Genomic DNA, 18,904 nt, shown 5'->3' on the forward strand with positions numbered 1-18,904 from the left:
TGGGCCCTATTCTCTTCAATATATTTATTAATGATCTTGCAGAAGGCTTGCATAGTAAAGTATCAATTTTCGCAGATGACACTAAACTGTGTAAAGTAATTAACACTACAGAGGACAGTATACTGTATATATACACTACAGAGGACAGTATACTGTATATATACACACTACAGAGGACAGTGTACTGTATATATACACTACAGAGGACAGTATACTGTATATATACACACTACAGAGGACAGTATACTGTATATATACACTACAGAGGACAGTGTACTGTATATATACACTACAGAGGACAGTATACTGTATATATACACTACAGAGGACAGTATACTGTATATATACACACTACAGAGGACAGTATACTGTATATATACACTACAGAGGACAGTATACTGTAAATATACTACAGACAGTGGCGTACACACAATCCATGGGGCCCCGGTGCGAAACTGATCTATGGGGCCCCCTCCCCGTCGCCCCCCCCCCCCCCCAACCTGCCTCCTAGCCCCCCCCCCCCCACTACCTCCCCTACCAGTGGTGTAACTATAGTGTTATGGGCCACAGTGCAAAAATTTTTTCAAAGAACCGGCAGATTTTTTTACTAAGGGCTCTTTCCGTGCGGCTAATCCACGGCGTGACTGAGTGCCAAGCCCCATTCTAGACAGCAGAGACACGGAGCAGTGACATGATTGACTGTGATCTTTTTACTACAAAATCACGGTGACAACGGATCCGATCGAACGCTAGTGTGAAAGTAGCCTTACATGCCCCGTCACAGTAGTTATGCCTTCATATGTGCCCCCTCATAGTTATGCCTTTATATGTGCCCCCTCATAGTTATGCCTTTATATGTGCCCCCTCACAGTAGTTATGCCACATTAGGTGCCCCCTCAAATTAGTTATGGCAGATTAGGTGCCCCTCAGTAGAGATGCCAACTTTTGTGCCCCCTCACTCTAGTTGTTCCCATCAATCCCCCCCCCCCTCTGCCCCCTGCCCCTCTGCCTCTCTGCCCCTTTGCCCCCCTGCCCCCAGTCTGCAGCATTAGAAAAAAAATTCTTACATACTTACCTTCTTCCCTGATGAGAGTAGGCAGCTTGCCTTGCCGGGTTTTTAGGTCTCCTCCCACAGTGACAGGCAGCAGCGCGATCTGGGGCCAGCAGGGGGAGCTCCTGAGCTCTGAAGATTAGTGAAGCAGGGAGCAGAGAGGTTTCCCTGCTTCACTATAGAAACTGAACTGCCGGCCGTGTGTGTGTGAGTGCGTGCCCCCCCCCCCTCCCTTACTTGACCCTCCGGCCCCCCCACCCCCCATATTATACATGTAATGGTGGCATGGAGCGCTCTGATGGGGCCCGAAATTGCCACTGTACTTCATGCCGGGCCCCACCAGAGCGCTCCATTACATGTGAGTACAGCGGGAGCCCTGCCAGCGGCCTGGGGGGGGTCCACAGGCGGCCGGGCCCCCTGGAGTGCCGGGCCCGGTCGCAACTGCGACCCCTGCGACCCTGGTATGTACGCCACTGACTACAGAGGATAGTATACTGTATATATACACTACAGAGGACAGTATACTGTATATATACTACAGAGGATAGTATACTGTATATATACTACAGAGGATAGTATACTGTATATATACTACAGAGGATAGTATACTGTATATATACTACAGAGGACAGTGTACTGTATATATACACTACAGAGGACAGTATACTGTATATATACTACAGAGGATAGTATATGGCTACAGATGGATCTGGATAGACTGGAGGCTTGGGCAGAGAAGTGGACGATGAGGTTTAACACTGATAAATGTAAGGTTATACACATGGGAAGGAATAATGCAAGTCACCCGTACATACTAAATGGCAAAACACTGGGTAACACTGACATGGAAAAGGACCTAGGAATTTTAGTGAACAATGCTGTAGAAACCAGTGTCAGGCAGCTGCTGCCAAGGCCAATAAGATAATGGGTTGCATCAAAAGGGTCATCGATGACAGTGATGAGAACCAGGATTGTTTCTACAGCCGGCTGAGGGGTGCGACCGCATGGGGCGCATGTCTCCAGCAAAAAGAGGGGGGCGCCGTCGGCATCTATTTACAGGCTGGCAGGCTTAGCTAAAAGTGCTACTGCGCCCAACTCGGACCGCGCTAATTCCTGGCTGCAGGCTGCCCTGGCTTGTAAGTATGATCGGAGAGGGAGGGTGGTTCAGGCCCTGTGGTGTGCGCAGTGTCAGGGTGAGTGACTCAGTCACTGCCCGACATCCCTGCTGCGCCCCACTGACTGGACAGTCTGGACTTTTACTATGGATGGGGCTGGGCCGCTGAAGATCTGTCACATCTTCCATCTGCGGTTTCCACAGACTCATCCATCCACACCACAAAAAAAACTAGAACATTTTTTGTGGTGCGGAAGCACAGTGAGAAACCACTGCTCCATAGTGCTTCTGTGGGGTTCCGTGCCTGCGTTCTGCACCGCACCTTTCATTCGTGATGCGGTGCACAAACGGCTGGGGCACGTATACTGCGGACACGCTGTTTGCGGCCTGAACGCGTTCCTGTGCATGAGCCCTTAAGCTGCAGTTTTTCCACACAAGAATCCATGGAGAAAAAAACAAATGCTACCCACATTGTTTGCAGGTAGCCTAATGCTAGCCAGTGCAAGCCGGGGGCTTATACAGTCACAACAGGTTCTGGCCTGAATGTCGTTGTTCATCCAGACAAAGAATGCATGCTGCTGCATTTTTTGCCTGGCCAACGGCAAGCATTCATGCCAGAGCAGCTGGCTGCGTTACTGCCACAGTTAATGGACAGAATCGCTGCTTTTTGTTTATTGGCCACCAAAAAAAGGGAATAAAAAGCATTTAAAAAAGCGCTATGTACCCCAAAATGAAAACCACAAGGCGTCACACAGAAATCGAGCCCTCACACAGCTCCGTTCTATTCTACAGAAGTGAGCTAAGCTGCAATACCAGGCAAAGCCCATGGACAGACAAAACCTTTTCTGGTAAAAAAAAAACAAAAAAAACATGTGGTTCTTTCTATTCCTAGACAATTGCTGCTTTCACAGAACACTGTTCGTAGTGGTGGCTACTGAGCTGTGTATGCTATGCAACATTGTTTAAGTCAGTGTTATTTGATGTTTGGGGGGGGGGGCACTTTTTTAATGTTCGCCCTGTTGGTAAATTTCCCTAGAAACTGCCCTGATGAGAACATAGTCCTACCACTTTACAAATCACTAGTCAGACCACACATGGAGTACTGTGTACAGTTCTGGGCTCCTGTGAACAAGGCAGACATAGCAGAGCTGGAGAGAGTTCAGAGGAGGGCAATTAAAGTAATAACTGGAATGGGTGGACTACAGGTCCCAGAAAAATTATCAGCATTAGGGTTATTCACTTTAGAAAAAGACGACTGAGGGGAGATCTAATTACTATGTATAAATATATCAGGGGTCAGTACAGAGATCTCTCCCATCATCTATTTATCCCCAGGACTGTGACTGTGACGAGGGGACATCCTCTGCGTCTGGAGGAAAGAAGGTTTGTACACAAACATAGAAGAGGATTCTTTACGGTAAGAGCAGTGAGACTATGGAGCTCTCTGCCTGAGGAGGTGGTGATGGTGAGTACAATAAAGGAATTCAAGAGGGGCCTGGATGTATTTCTGGAGTGTAATAATATTACAGGCTATAGCTACTAGAGAGGGGTCGTTGATCCAGGGACCTATTCTGATTGGAGTCGGGAAGGAATTTTTTATTCCCCTAAAGTGGGAAAAATTGGCTTCTACCTCACAGTTTTTTTTTTTGCCTTCCTCTGGATCAACTTGCAGGATAACAGGCCAAACTGGATGGACAGATGTCTTTTTTCGGCCTCATAAACAATGTTACTATGTATTAGTCAATTTTTTGGGGAACTATTTTGGGGCACATTAATTAATATTTAATATATTTTTTTTAATAAATTCTAAATTTTTTACACTTCGCTCCAAATCATTAGCCAGTTAATTTATTGTATAGATTGTTACGCTGATAGATATTCCAAATGGGCCAACAGTACGCGATATATTTATAAAAAGTTCATAGATTAAACTTAATTTTGGATTACTGTGACCATCATCAGTATAGCCATAGGATAGGGGATGCAGATTGCAGAACGGGATGTCAGTTGCTCCTGGGTCCTGATACCCAAAGGGATCTCTACCACCTAAGAAGACCCCAGCATTAGAAATGGCAAGGGGGGACTTTCTTACAGAATTTGGGACCCTGGAGCTTCCAGTTATGCCAAATTGGAGCTGAACAAGTAAATTGTGTTTGATTAAATCAAAGAAATTTTACAATACAAAAAGATATGAATTTTTCAGACGGGATACAAGGCGTTCCTCTTATCTCCCTGCGGCTTTGCAGTTAAGATTAATGTAGACATACAGCCCCGGAAGCTGAAGGATGCAAATGATCCCGAAGCCCGAGCTTGGCTGGACAGACTTCACAGCGCTCTATAAAAGGTCCCATGTGAAATCATTCACTTTTTCTGCTCATTGTTCTACATTCGCAGGAAACATGAAAGCTCTGCAGATACCTAGAGGTCTCCACACACTGCAGAGCAAGGACAATTAGAGATGTGTGGCTATGTTGCCATAATTAATTACATTTCTGCCTCACGGCTTTAGATCTCTGGAGACGCAGCCGTGAAGTATGCAGCATAAGAAAAAAGCTGGACATGGCTGCTTCCTTTTAAAAACAGAGCCACGCCTGTCCACTGGCAGTGAGTGGTATTACAGCTTAACCCCAGATACTTTAATAGAGCCAAGCTGCAATACCACACACAACCTCTGGGCAGGTGTGGCACTGTTTTGGGAAGAAAGCAGACATGTTTTTTTAACCCTTGCAAGCATATCGATAGGGAACTAAGCATTTTGTGGCAATTTATCTTTACGCTTAAGCTCAGTAGTCATGGATGTAGCACACAGAAGTTTTTAAGATATGGCCTAATTTATGTTCAGGGCAGATCTAAAAGGTACACCACCTGTTACTGAAATATCAATGGTCCTTATGCTTGCACCTCCAATCCCACTCTTGGTGCCCAAACAAGTTTATTGAGTGTTATTGTTATTTGGGCACTGTATGGTTATAGGACTGGGCACTACATCGTAATGGAGCCCGTGGGCATTCACTGAATGTACTGCATAGGGCAGGAACCAACCAAAAGCTGACCCTGGTAATGGTAATATTATAACTGTAACAGGGTGACAGGACTGGTTTTAATTCTCAGTCTCATGTGCGCAAATATAGTAGATGTGTCCTATAAATAATTTTGGGCTACTAGGGAAAGCCTGTGCGCCCTGCTTCCCCTGCACAGTCATACAGAAAGCCAGTGAGTCCTGCTTCTCCCAAACATTCATACAGAAAGCCTGTGAGTCCTGCTTCCTCTGCACAGTCATACAGAAAGCCTGTGAGTCCTGCTTCCTCTGCACAGTCATACAGAAAGCCAGTGAGTCCTGCTTCTCCCAAACATTCATACAGAAAGCCTGTGAGTCCTGCTTCCCCTGCACAGTCATACAGAAAGCCTGTGAGTCCTGCTTCCCCTGCACAGTCATACAGAAAGCCTGTGAGTCCTGCTTCCCCTGCACAGTCATACAGCAAGCCTGTGAGTCCTGCTTCCCCTGCACAGTCATGCAGAAAGCCAGTGAGTCCTGCTTCCCCTGCACAGTCATACAGAAAGCCAGCGAGTCCTGCTTCTCCCAAACATTCATACAGAAAGCCTGTGAGTCCTGCTTCCTCTGCACAGTCATACAAGAAAGCCTGTGAGTCCTGCTTCCCCTGCACAGTCATACAGAAAGCCTGTGAGTCCTGCTTCCCCTGCACAGTCATACAGAAAGCCTGTGAGTCCTGCTTCCCCTGCACAGTCATACAGAAAGCCAGTGAGTCCTGCTTCTCCCAAACATTCATACAGAAAGCCTGTGAGTCCTGCTTCCTCTGCACAGTCATACAAGAAAGCCTGTGAGTCCTGCTTCCCCTGCACAGTCATGCAGAAAGCCAGTGAGTCTTGCTTCCCCTGCACAGTCATGCAGAAAGCCAGTGAGTCTTGCTTCCCCTGCACAGTCATACAGAAAGCCAGTGAGTCCTGCTTCTCCCAAACATTCATACAGAAAGCCTGTGAGTCCTGCTTCCTCTGCAGTCATACAAGAAAGCCTGTGAGTCCTGCTTCGCCTGCACAGTCATACAGAAAGCCTGTGAGTCCTGCTTCCCCTGCACAGTCATACAGAAAGCCTGTGAGTCCTGCTTCCCCTGCACAGTCATACAGAAAGCCTGCGAGTCCTGCTTCCCCTGCACAGTCATACAGAAAGCCTGCACAGTCATACAGAAAGCCTGTGAGTCCTGCTTCCCCTGCACAGTCATACAGAAAGCCTGTGAGTCCTGCTTCCCCTGCACAGTCATACAGAAAGCCTGCGAGTCCTGCTTCCCCTGCACATTCATACAGAAAGCCAGCGAGTCCTGCTTCCCCTGCACAGTCATGCAGAAAGCCAGCGAGTCCTGCTTCCCCTGCACAGTCATACAGAAAGCCAGCGAGTCCTGCTTCTCCCAAACATTCATACAGAAAGCCTGCGAGTCCTGCTTCTCCCAAACATTCATACAGAAAGCCTGCAAGTCCTGCTTCTCCCAAACATTCATACAGAAAGCCTGCGAGTCCTGCTTCCTCTGCACAGTCATACAGAAAGCCTGTGAGTCCTGCTTCCTCTGCAGTCATACAGAAAGCCTGTGAGTCATACAGAAAGCCTGCAGTCATACAGAAAGCCTGCACAGTCATACAGAAAGCCTGCACAGTCATACAGAAAGCCTGCACAGTCATACAGAAAGCCTGCACAGTCATACAGAAAGCCTGCACAGTCATACAGAAAGCCTGCACAGTCATACAGAAAGCCTGCACAGTCATACAGAAAGCCTGTGAGTCCTGCTTCCCCTGCACAGTCATACAGAAAGCCTGCGAGTCCTGCTTCCCCTGCACATTCATACAGAAAGCCAGCGAGTCCTGCTTCCCCTGCACAGTCATGCAGAAAGCCAGCGAGTCCTGCTTCCCCTGCACAGTCATACAGAAAGCCAGCGAGTCCTGCTTCTCCCAAACATTCATACAGAAAGCCTGCGAGTCCTGCTTCTCCCAAACATTCATACAGAAAGCCTGCAAGTCCTGCTTCTCCCAAACATTCATACAGAAAGCCTGCGAGTCCTGCTTCCTCTGCAGTCATACAGAAAGCCTGTGAGTCATACAGAAAGCCTGCACAGTCATACAGAAAGCCTGCACAGTCATACAGAAAGCCTGCACAGTCATACAGAAAGCCTGCACAGTCATACAGAAAGCCTGCACAGTCATACAGAAAGCCTGCACAGTCATACAGAAAGCCTGCACAGTCATACAGAAAGCCTGCACAGTCATACAGAAAGCCTGCACAGTCATACAGAAAGCCTGCACAGTCATACAGAAAGCCTGCACAGTCATACAGAAAGCCTGCACAGTCATACAGAAAGCCTGCACAGTCATACAGAAAGCCTGTGAGTCCTGCTTCCCCTGCACAGTCATACAGAAAGCCTGTGAATCCTGCTTCCCCTGCACAGTCATACAGAAAGCCTGTGAGTCCTGCTTCCCCTGCACAGTCATACAGAAAGCCAGTGAGTCCTGCTTCTCCCAAACATTCATACAGAAAGCCTGTGAGTCCTGCTTCCTCTGCACAGTCATACAAGAAAGCCTGTGAGTCCTGCTTCCCCTGCACAGTCATGCAGAAAGCCAGTGAGTCTTGCTTCCCCTGCACAGTCATGCAGAAAGCCAGTGAGTCTTGCTTCCCCTGCACAGTCATACAGAAAGCCAGTGAGTCCTGCTTCTCCCAAACATTCATACAGAAAGCCTGTGAGTCCTGCTTCCTCTGCAGTCATACAAGAAAGCCTGTGAGTCCTGCTTCGCCTGCACAGTCATACAGAAAGCCTGTGAGTCCTGCTTCCCCTGCACAGTCATACAGAAAGCCTGTGAGTCCTGCTTCCCCTGCACAGTCATACAGAAAGCCTGCGAGTCCTGCTTCTCCCAAACATTCATACAGAAAGCCTGCAAGTCCTGCTTCTCCCAAACATTCATACAGAAAGCCTGTGAGTCCTGCTTCCTCTGCAGTCATACAGAAAGCCTGTGAGTCATACAGAAAGCCTGCAGTCATACAGAAAGCCTGCACAGTCATACAGAAAGCCTGCACAGTCATACAGAAAGCCTGCACAGTCATACAGAAAGCCTGCACAGTCATACAGAAAGCCTGCACAGTCATACAGAAAGCCTGCACAGTCATACAGAAAGCCTGCACAGTCATACAGAAAGCCTGCACAGTCATACAGAAAGCCTGCACAGTCATACAGAAAGCCTGCACAGTCATACAGAAAGCCTGCACAGTCATACAGAAAGCCTGTGAGTCCTGCTTCCCCTGCACAGTCATACAGAAAGCCTGTGAATCCTGCTTCCCCTGCACAGTCATGCAGAAAGCCAGCGAGTCCTGCTTCCCCTGCACAGTCATACAGAAAGCCTGTGAATCCTGCTTCCCCTGCACAGTCATGCAGAAAGCCAGTGAGTCCTGCTTCCCCTGCACAGTCATACAGAAAGCCAGTGAGTCCTGCTTCTCCCAAACACTCAGAAAAAGCCTTAAGCCCTGCTTCCTCTGCACAGTCATACTGAAAGCCAGTGAGTCCTGCTTACCCTGCAGTCATACAGAAAGCCAGTGAGTCCTGCTTCTCCCAAACACTCAAAGAAAGCCTGTGAGTCCTGCTTCCCCTGGAGTCATACAGAAAGCCTGCGAGTCCTGCTTCCCCTGCACAGTCATACAGAAAGCCAGTGAGTCCTGCTTCTCCCAAACACTCAGAAAAAGCCTTAAGTCCTGCTTCCCTCACTCACAAAGCCAGTGAGTCCTGCTTACCCTGCAGTCATACAGAAAGCCTGTGAGTCCTGCTTCCCCTGGAGTCATACAGAAAGCCTATGAGTCCTGCTTTCCCTGCCCACTCAGAAAAACCCTTAAGTACTGCTTCCCTCACTCACAAAGCCAGCGAGTCCTGCTTACCCTGCCCACTCAAAGAAATCCTGTGTGTCCTGCTTCCCCTGTCCACTCATAGAGAAAGCCTATAAGTCCTGCTTCCCTCACTCACTCACAAAGCATGCGAGTCCTGTTTCCCCTATCCACTTAGAGAAAGTCAGTGAGTAAAGCAGGACTCACAGGTTTCTCTATTAATGGGCGAGGGAAATAGTACTCAAATGCTTTCTGTATGAATGGGTGCGAGAAGCAGAACAAATTGTCTTTCTCTATCAGAGAATGAAGCAGGACTCACAGGCTCTCTCTATGAATGGGTGAGGAACGCAGAATTCACAGGCTTTCTCCATCAGAGTATCGAGAAGCAGAATTAACAGGCTTTCTCTATGAATTGGCAGGGAAAGCAGGACTCACAGGTTTTTTCTATAATTCATTGGGGGAACAGGACTCACAGGCTTTCTCTATGAAAGGGCCAGGAAAGCAGGACTCACAGACCAAACTGTACAAAAAAAAAAAAAAAGACATGAATCGCACGTCCACATTCCATAAATTGATCAATTGTTTCTCTGCATAATTTATAAACATCTCCATTGAAACATTTAGTATATGTTTTGATCAAAATGCATAGGCCCACTTACCATGTCATGGTGGCATCATATGAGCTGGTCCCTACTCTACTTTGGCACAGCGCCACACGATGACCACCGCTGCCACAGCATAGAACCTGCAGGTGGAGAGACCCAGCAACCTAACAACACCCCTGCTATCAGGCAATGCCCCCATGGCACTGAGCCACACCAACCCACAGGCACAGCATCACAACAACAGCCACAATGCAGCACAGCACAATGTGAACAAATCTCAGAAGCAGGACCCACAAGCTTTCTCTATGAATGGACAGGGGAGCAGGACTTTATGCGTCCTGGCAGTAGCTTCCCTGCACACAGCACGTGGTTGATGAGGAAGAGGCACTTCTACATATCATGGACTCCATTAACCTGACACCCTGGTATTTACGGTTCTTTCCCACTTACTTAATTTTACACCTGATGAGAAAACTTGAAGCTCCTGAACCCAAATAAAAAAATCTTTAACATGGCCCTCAACTACAATACAACATTTACAGTACTGGCCTCTGTTTATGGGGCAGATGGACCTTTGGACCTCCTCAGTCCTCAAGTCCCAGGTGCCACCGCTACTACTACACCTCATAAAGCTACAATCCTGTATAAGGCCTCTTGCACACGACCGTATGTATTTAGCGGTCCGAAAAAAATACGGATGACGTCTGTGTGAATTCTGTATTTTGCGGAACGGAACAGTTGGTCCCTAATAGAATAGTACTATCCTTGTCCCTAATGCGGAAGATAATAGGACAGGTTCTATTTTTTGCGGAACGGAAATACGGACATACGGAAACGAAATGCACATGAAGTAACTTCTGTTTTTTTACGGACCAATTGAAATGAATGGTTCCGTATAAGGTCCACACAAAAAAAAAAAAAACACACACGGAAAGAAAATACGTTCATGTGCATGATTTGCATGTTGATTTCACGACCATCCCCATATTACTGGACATTTTGATGAAGATCTACTCACCTTTATAACGTTTCAGTAGATCTACTGCCAACTCCTCCTCATCCCTCAGACAAGGTCCCGTCTGTTGTTGTCTCTTCCCTGTCCAGTTTGCTGAACCTGAAAAGAAATCACACATTTTATGAAATATGCTGAAAAGTTATTAATATTGTAGTACAAAAAATATATATGTATATGAAACCCATTTGTAAGAGTACAGAACACTCTAGAAGGCAACCTATGAGCAGCATTATCAGATTTTCTTCAGATTTACAGATGAAAATTAAAGGAACAATACTACTAATAGAATCTACATATTAAAAAGTAAAATCATTATGCAATGTAAAGGAAATTAACAAGAAAACACGAGTCATCTTCAGTCAATTTCTAAAGGGTTTGCCTTTTTTGGACAATTCCTCCCTTTTAGAAGCGTCCCTTAAAAGATAAACTGATTATGTTGTGCCCTGCTGCTGGAAATCTATTGATCAGATGTAATCTGCAAGAAAACCAGGCAATTAGCGTTCAATTTTCCTGCAGCTCCCCCACAGGAGAAATGAAGTATTATATATATTCACCTCAATGCTGGAAAGGACAGGTCCTCCACAGTGAGATACGATTTTTCTAGCCCCACTTAAGGGTCTATGAAAGCTGAATGCTGCTGCCTTTTGAACACGTAGCCCCATAATTCTGGTTTTATGATATATGTAACTCCCCCAAGATCTAATCTGTAGTTTTCCACTAATTGCTGAGTTAAAACAAACCAAATTAGAAAATCTACACAGGAAGAGAATAGTAAACAGCCTAAAACCACCATGGAGGAAAAATTACCAATTTTTTCCTGTAAAATGAATCTGTATTAGCAGCATATAAAGTATATGTGAATGTATTCACAGCGCATATGGTATACAGGAGAGGTGCGGAGAATATAGCAGATGGATAGGTCAGTGAGACACATGTGAGGATAAATGTGTTACAGAAGATACGAGTGCAATCATATTAAAAAAACACTGCTAAGATTATCCACTCCACAGACTGGAATGCTGAAAATTTAATTCTGTATAATTGGATTTTTTTTTTTTAAAGGGGAACTCAGCAATTTACAAGTTAACGGGTTAAAAAGGGAAACAGTCAGCCCCTATTGGACAGACTATCAGCAGATGCCGCCTGCATCTCAAAAACATCTCTAGAATCGCCTCTTCTGAATGTGGAAACAAAAAAAACTAAAATTTTTGCCCCAATCCATTCCCATCTTGATTAGTGTAACTCAGTACTACCTGTCCTCCCCCTCATAAGACTCTCTCCCCTCCAATCTATCCTGAACGCAGCAGCCAAGCTCATCTAACTGCTACTCCAATGCCTCCGCCATACGCCAGTCATAGCACTGGTTGCCCATGCAGTACAGGATTCAATTTAAAGTCCTTATTCTCACCCACAAAGCTCCCCCCAGTGCCGCACATCTCCTCACTCATTTCTGTCTACCAACCTACCCATGCCCTCCGTTCCGCTAATGACTTAAGATGACATCCACCATAACACAAACCTCTCACTCCCGTCTCCAAGATTTCTCTCGAGCTGGACCAGTTCTCTGGAATGCTATACCCCAAACAATTAGGGTTATTCACAATATATATAGTTTTAGGCGCTCCCTAAAAACACATTTTTAGCTAAGCCTCTCTCATCCCCTAATCAAACCCTTCTCCATTCACGCCACCCCCCTCCCCTTTAGAATTACTCTTCTGACTGTCACCACACCCCAGGCTCATTCAAAGCAGGACCCGCATTTATCTTGTTTTGAATGTTGACCGGTTTACTGCCATGTTATTTATGGCTCTGTTTGTACTTGAACCACCGTTTGTACAGCGTTGCCGAATATGTTGGTTGTCGCGATTGGTGTGGTTGTTACCACCGATCAAACCAAAATGAACAGAGCATCGGGTTGTGCATGTGCACTGCCAATCCTTTCATTTCTGTGTGACTTCCCCAAGTACAGCGCTTGGCTATTTCCAATGGGGGTCCTAAGGCTGGGACCCTCACCGATCTAATAGCCATTGGTTAAAAGGAGTATTCCACCCTTTAGATACAGATGACCTATAATTCTGCTTCCATCTCTGTCAACTGTTCTATTTCCAGCGCCGGTGGCTGCCGAAAAAAGAGTTGATTGGTAGGGGTTTGACACCCGATATTGATGACCTAGGTTAGGTGGTCAATATCTAAAGGGTGGAAACCCCCTTTAAAGAGCAAAGAACTAGAGAGGGGCATACTCATAAGGGTATATTCACAAGCTGCAGTCATATTGTAGACTTCTATCAGTCAAGGAGATATTCACAGATGCCCAAAGGAAGGCCCAGTGTCCCTATGATAACTCTACCCAAGCACAAGGATAGGAAGTGTTATCCTGGAGGTGGACACTGAAGTTCTTTTCAGAAGAGAACTGTAATTTCAAGCTCTGCTAAAGAAGACAATTTATTTTCGCATTTTTCACTCACTTAAAGGGTTGCCCGAGAATTCTGAATAAAATTGTCCTCTGTTCAGGATCCTCATCTCTTCTCTTGGTCAGAGCAGAGGATGGATACAAAAAGCATCTCTTGCTCTGGAGGACCAGTCCTGACTTGCATTACACAGCCAGATCATTCATATGAATGGACACAGTGTAATGCTTCATTTCCCCTGTTTGTGGTGCTCCAGGGAAAGTGAACACTTACTGCCAGGTTTTCACAAAGGTTGCATCTGATCGCTGAGTGTCTGAGCAGAGGACCTTGTATGATCACCTTCTTGTCAAGGGACACTTTTAACAAGAAGGGATGCTGAGAAGTGGAGAACCCCTTTAACCTTTATTATCAATTATAAACAGTTCACCAAGCTTGTGTGATTTTCTTTCCATATGATGAATAGGAAGACAACGACTAAAACCTGGAACTAGGCCAAGTCTGAAGTGGGTCATGGACTCCAGCCTGCTTCCTCTATGTGGACAGCAGGGGCCCTTAAATGTCCATTTGCTCTCCATGGAAACCAAGGTACGAGTGTGCTAGCCTTTAAGGATAGAGGAGAGATGGCAGGCTTTCTTTAAATATTGATATGTATACTCATTAAAATCTGGAGGAGAACTACAAAAATGGGCCAGAAATAATGTTCAAAGAATAAAATAAAAAAAATCATAATGAAACCAACAGACAAAAGACAAGAAGAACAAAGCTGAGGACAAGATTCCCTTTAGTGAAATTATTTCCTTCCAAAGAAATGGATGATCCTTGCTGAGCCATATGTTCTATTATAATACCTGAACTTATGTTTCCGGAGTGCAGACAGCAGCGCGATCATAATGAGCAAATATACTGTATACAGGAGCAGCGTTGTACACAGCCCAGGCTCTGAAGCTGCATGACAAAAGGCGCCCAGAAATAGTCCTCTATATATACAGTAGTGTAAGATGAAAACAGTCCAACAAGACTCAGCGTGACACAGTCTACAGAACTAGAGCAATGTAGGGGATTCAGGCCAGGCGACGAGGAAGAAAAGTTAAACCTCATTATATATTACCTAGGACAGTATTATAGCAGATATATTCTTGTACATAGGAGGCAGTATTATAGTGATTATATTCTTGTACAGAGGAGCAGCATTATAGTAGTTATATTCCCGTACATAGGAGGCATTGTTATATTCTTGTATATAGGAGCAGTATTATAGTAGTTATATTCCTATACATAAGAGCAGTATTCTAGTAGTTATAGTCTTGTATATAGGAGCAGTATTATAGTAGTTATATTCTTGTACATAGGAGCAGTATTATAGTAGTTATATTCTTGTACATAGGAGACAGAATTATAGTACGACACATCTATTCTTGTACATAGAAGGCAGTATTATACAGTCCTGATCAAAAGTTTAAGACCACTTGAAAAATGGCAAAAAAATCTTATTTTACATTGTTGGATCTTAACAAGGTTCCAAGTAGAGCTTCAACATGCAACAAGAAGAAATGGGAGTGAGACAAAACATTTTTTGAGCATTCAATTAATTGAAAATAACGATTAAACTGAAACAGGCTGTTTTTCAGCTGATCGAAATTTTAGGACCACATGCCTTTAAAAGGCCAGATCTGTGCAAAGATGTGGATTCATTGTCATTTTCTGTCAGGTAGTCACACGTTGTGATGGCAAAGGCAAAAAAACTCTCCCTTTTTGAACGTGGTCGGGTTGTTGAACTGCATAAGCAGGCTCTCTCACAGCGCGCCATCGCTGCTGAGGTGGGACGCAGAAAGACGTTTGGAATTTCTTAAATGATCCTGAGGGTTATGGAACAAAAAAGTCTAGTGCAGTGTTTCCCAACCAGCGTGCCTCCAGGTGTTGCAAAACTACAACTCCCAGCATGCCTGCACAGCCAAAGGCTGTCCGGGCATGCTGGGAGTTGTAGTTTTGCAACAGCTGGAGGCACGCTGGTTGGGAAACACTGGTCTAGTGGAAGAGCCAAAAAAGGTCATCAGCACTGAGCCGGAGGATCCAATTGGCTGTCCGTCAAGACACTGGACGATCCTCAACCCAAATTAAGGCCCTTACTGGTGCTGACTGAAGCCCCATAACCATCAGACGGCATCTGAGACTGAAGGGCTTAAAAAATAAAAAACATCTTCAAAGACCTAGTCTCCTTGAATGCCACAGAACTACTCGTTTGGACTTTGCAAGAGAGCACCAAACATGGGACATTCAAAGGTGGAGGAAAGTTTTATTCTCTGATGAGAAAAAATATAACCTTGATGGTTTCCAACGTTACTGGCATGACAAGCAGATCCCACCTGAGATGTTTTCTACGCGCCACAGTGGAGGGGGCGCCATAATGGTCTGGGGTGCTTTTTCCTTCAGTGGAAAAATTGAGCTTCAGAAAGTGCAGGGGCATCAAACGGCCGCTGACTATGTCCAAATGTTGCAGAGAGCATTCCTCATGACTGAGGGCCCTCGTCTGTGTGGTAACGACTGGGGTTTTCAACAGGACAACGCTACAGTACACAATGTCCCGGAGGATAAGGAACTTCTTCCAGGAGAATAACATCACTCTTTTGGCCCATCCTGCGTGTTCCCCTGATCTAAATCCAATTGAGAACCTTTGGGGATGGATGGCAAGGGAAGTTTACAAAAATGGACAACAGTTCCAGACAGTAGATGGCCTTCGTGCGGCCGTCTTCACCACTTGGAGAAATGTTCCCACTCACCTCATGGAAACGCTTTCATCAAGCATGCCGAAACAGATTTTTGGAGGTGATAAACAATAACGGCGGAGCTACTCATTACGGAGTTCATGTTTGGAAGTTGGATTTCTGTTTTGGGGGGGGTTTAGTTTTTTTTGGGAGGTGTGGTCCTAAACTTTTGATCAGCTGAAAAACAGCCTGTTTCGGTTTATTCGTTGTTTTTTTTTATTAAATTGAATGCTCAAAAAATGTTTTGTCTCACTCCCATTTCTTCTTGTTGCATGTTGAAGCTCTACTTGGAACCTTGTTAAGATCCAGCCATGCTAAATATAATTTTCAAGTGGTCTTAAACTTTTGATCAGGACTGTAGTAGTTATATTCTTGTACGGTACATAGGAGCAGTTTTATAGTAGTTATAGTCTTGTATATAGGGGTAGTATTATAGTAGTTATATTCTTGTACATAGGGGCAGTTTTATAGTAGTTATATTCTTGTACATAGGAGGCAGTATTATAGTAGTTATATTCTTGTATATAGGAGGCAGTATTATAGTAGTTATATTCTTGTATATAGGAGACAGTATTACAGTAGTTGCATTCTTGTATATAGGAGGCAGTATTATAGTAGTTATATTCTTGTATATAGGAGACAGTATTACAGTAGTTGCATTCTTGTATATAGGAGGCAGTATTATAGTAGTTATATTCCTGTACATAGGAGGCAGTATTATAGTAGTTATATTCTTGTATATAGGAGACAGTATTACAGTAGTTGCATTCTTGTATATAGGAGGCAGTATTATAGTAGTTATATTCTTGTATATAGGAGACAGTATTACAGTAGTTGCATTCTTGTATATAGGAGGCAGTTGTGTTTTTTACACCACTTTTACGCAACTGACTTCAGTTTTGAAAACTGGATGCTAAAGTGGACATGGCTAGCTATGATAATGCGTTTCACTCCTCATTTATCACGGAGACTTTTTAAAAAGTGGCAAACTCACTTAAGTACAAGGGTGGCATAGGAAAACCAGAGTAGCATTAGGTTCAGTGGCGTAGGGATAGCCATAGCAACCATAGCAGTGGCTATGGGGCCCTACGCCACTGGGGGCCGTCCCGGACTGCATTAATTATTATTATTATTTTTTTACACAGCCGGGCAGCCAGGTGGGCGGGGCTTGGGCGGGCCGCGGCTGTAGTGGGCGGGGCTTGGGCGGGCCGCGGCTGTAGTGGGCGGGGCTTGGGCGGGCCGCGGCTCGGGCCTGGCTGGGGGGGAAGCCAAGGAAGCAGAGGAGTAGTCAGGTCAGGACTGGAGTAGGCGGGCCCGAGGCGCACTGCTGCACGAGCAGAAGATGAGGTAGGCCAGTGAAGGGGGCATCTGTGGAGGACACTGAAAGGGGGGGGGATCTGTGGAGGACACTGAAGGAGGGATCTGTGGAGGACACTGGGGGGGGATCTGTGGAGGACACTGAAGGGGGGGGGGGATCTGTGGAGGCCACTGAAGGAGGGATCTGTGGACGACACTGAAGGAGGGATCTGTGGAGGACACTGAAGGGGGGATCTGTGGAGGACACTGAAAGGGGGGGGGATCTGTGGAGGACACTGAAAGGGGGGGATCTGTGGAGGACACTGAAGGGGGGATCTGTGGAGGACACTGAAGGGGGGATCTGTGGAGGACACTGAAGGGGGGATCTGTGGAGGACACTGAAGGGGGGATCTGTGGAGGACACTGAAGGGGGGATCTGTGGAGGACACTGAAGGGGGGATCTGTGGAGGACACTAAAGGGGGGATCTGTGGACGACACTAAAGGGGGGATCTGTGGACGACACTAAAGGGGGGATCTGTGGACGACACTAAAGGGGGGATCTGTGGACGACACTAAAGGGGGGATCTGTGGACGACACTAAAGGGGGGATCTGTGGATGACACTAAGGGGGGGATCTGTGGACGACACTAAGGGGGGGATCTGTGGACGACACTAAGGGGGGATCTGTGGACGACACTAAAGGGGGGATCTGTGGACGACACTAAAGGGGGGATCTGTGGACGACACTAAAGGGGGGATCTGTGGACGACACTAAAGGGGGGGATCTGTGGACGACACTAAAGGGGGGGATCTGTGGACTACACTAAAGGGGGATCTGTGGACGACACTAAAGGGGGGATCTGTGGACGACACTAAAGGGGGGATCTGTGGACGACACTAAAGGGGGGATCTGTGGAGAACACTAAAGGGGGGATCTGTGGACGACACTGAAGGGGGGGGGATCTGTGGACGACACTTAAGGGGGGGATCTGTGGACGACACTTAAGGGGGGGATCTGTGGACGACATTTGGGGGGGGATGTTGGGGTGGGAGGTCCTGGAGGGGTGTTTGGGTGGGAGCTCTGGAAGGGGTGGGAGGTCCAATAGGTATGTGGGGGTGGGAGATCCGGGAGGGGGGGCCCATAATTTTTTTTGCTATGGGGCCCAGTCATTTCTAGCTATGCCCCTGATTAGGTTTAAAGATCCACAAAATGTACAAACACAATACAACGCTGTACTCTAACACAAGCTAAAGGAAAACGGACTTCAAATATTACCCTTGTGATAAATTCCTCCTATGTCTTTGTGAATCTTACACAGGTGGAGATGTCCTATGACATTTGATAGATATGGCTGTGGAGGCAGAGGTATGGGTTCCTTCAACCAACATATGCTTCCCAGATACTTTCATATCCATCTTGGATGCAATTTTCTGTCTTGTATCACTGAGAATAACGGATGCAGAGGAATATATTATGTTGTGAACAGATGAATGTGGATCAATAAACCCCCATTAACTTACACCTTAAAATTCACATAAAAATCTCTCTTTCTTTATAATGGGATTCTGCTTGTATTAAACATGGACGGTTATAGAGCACAAGTCACGTGAGGAGAACAAAGGAATTTACAACATGGCGATCAATTCCTCTTCAACAATTTATCTACAAGCTAGCACAGCATTTAAGACACAAGTCTGGCCCTAAGTGCCTCGGTATATTATCCTTTACAATAAAGAATGTCGATTGCCTGATTTCAAGGAATATTCTTTGGATCGACATAAAG

General features: G+C 45.9%; 1 protein-coding gene across 1 annotated transcript in view; it reads right to left on the reverse strand.

Annotated features, from left to right (window-relative positions):
- Nucleotides 1-10,752, reverse strand: part of RAB27B (RAB27B, member RAS oncogene family) — a 110,658-nt gene extending 99,906 nt beyond the window's left edge. Inside the window, exon 1 of the mRNA XM_044276377.1 lies at nucleotides 10,657-10,752. The gene's annotated coding sequence lies outside the window, so the exon portion shown is untranslated. The remainder of the gene's footprint in view (nucleotides 1-10,656) is intronic.
- Between the last annotated feature and the right edge of the window lie 8,152 nt (nucleotides 10,753-18,904).

The sequence above is a fragment of the Bufo gargarizans genome, chromosome 1 (genome assembly GCF_014858855.1).
Source record: "Bufo gargarizans isolate SCDJY-AF-19 chromosome 1, ASM1485885v1, whole genome shotgun sequence".
Lineage (NCBI taxonomy): Eukaryota > Metazoa > Chordata > Amphibia > Anura > Bufonidae > Bufo > Bufo gargarizans.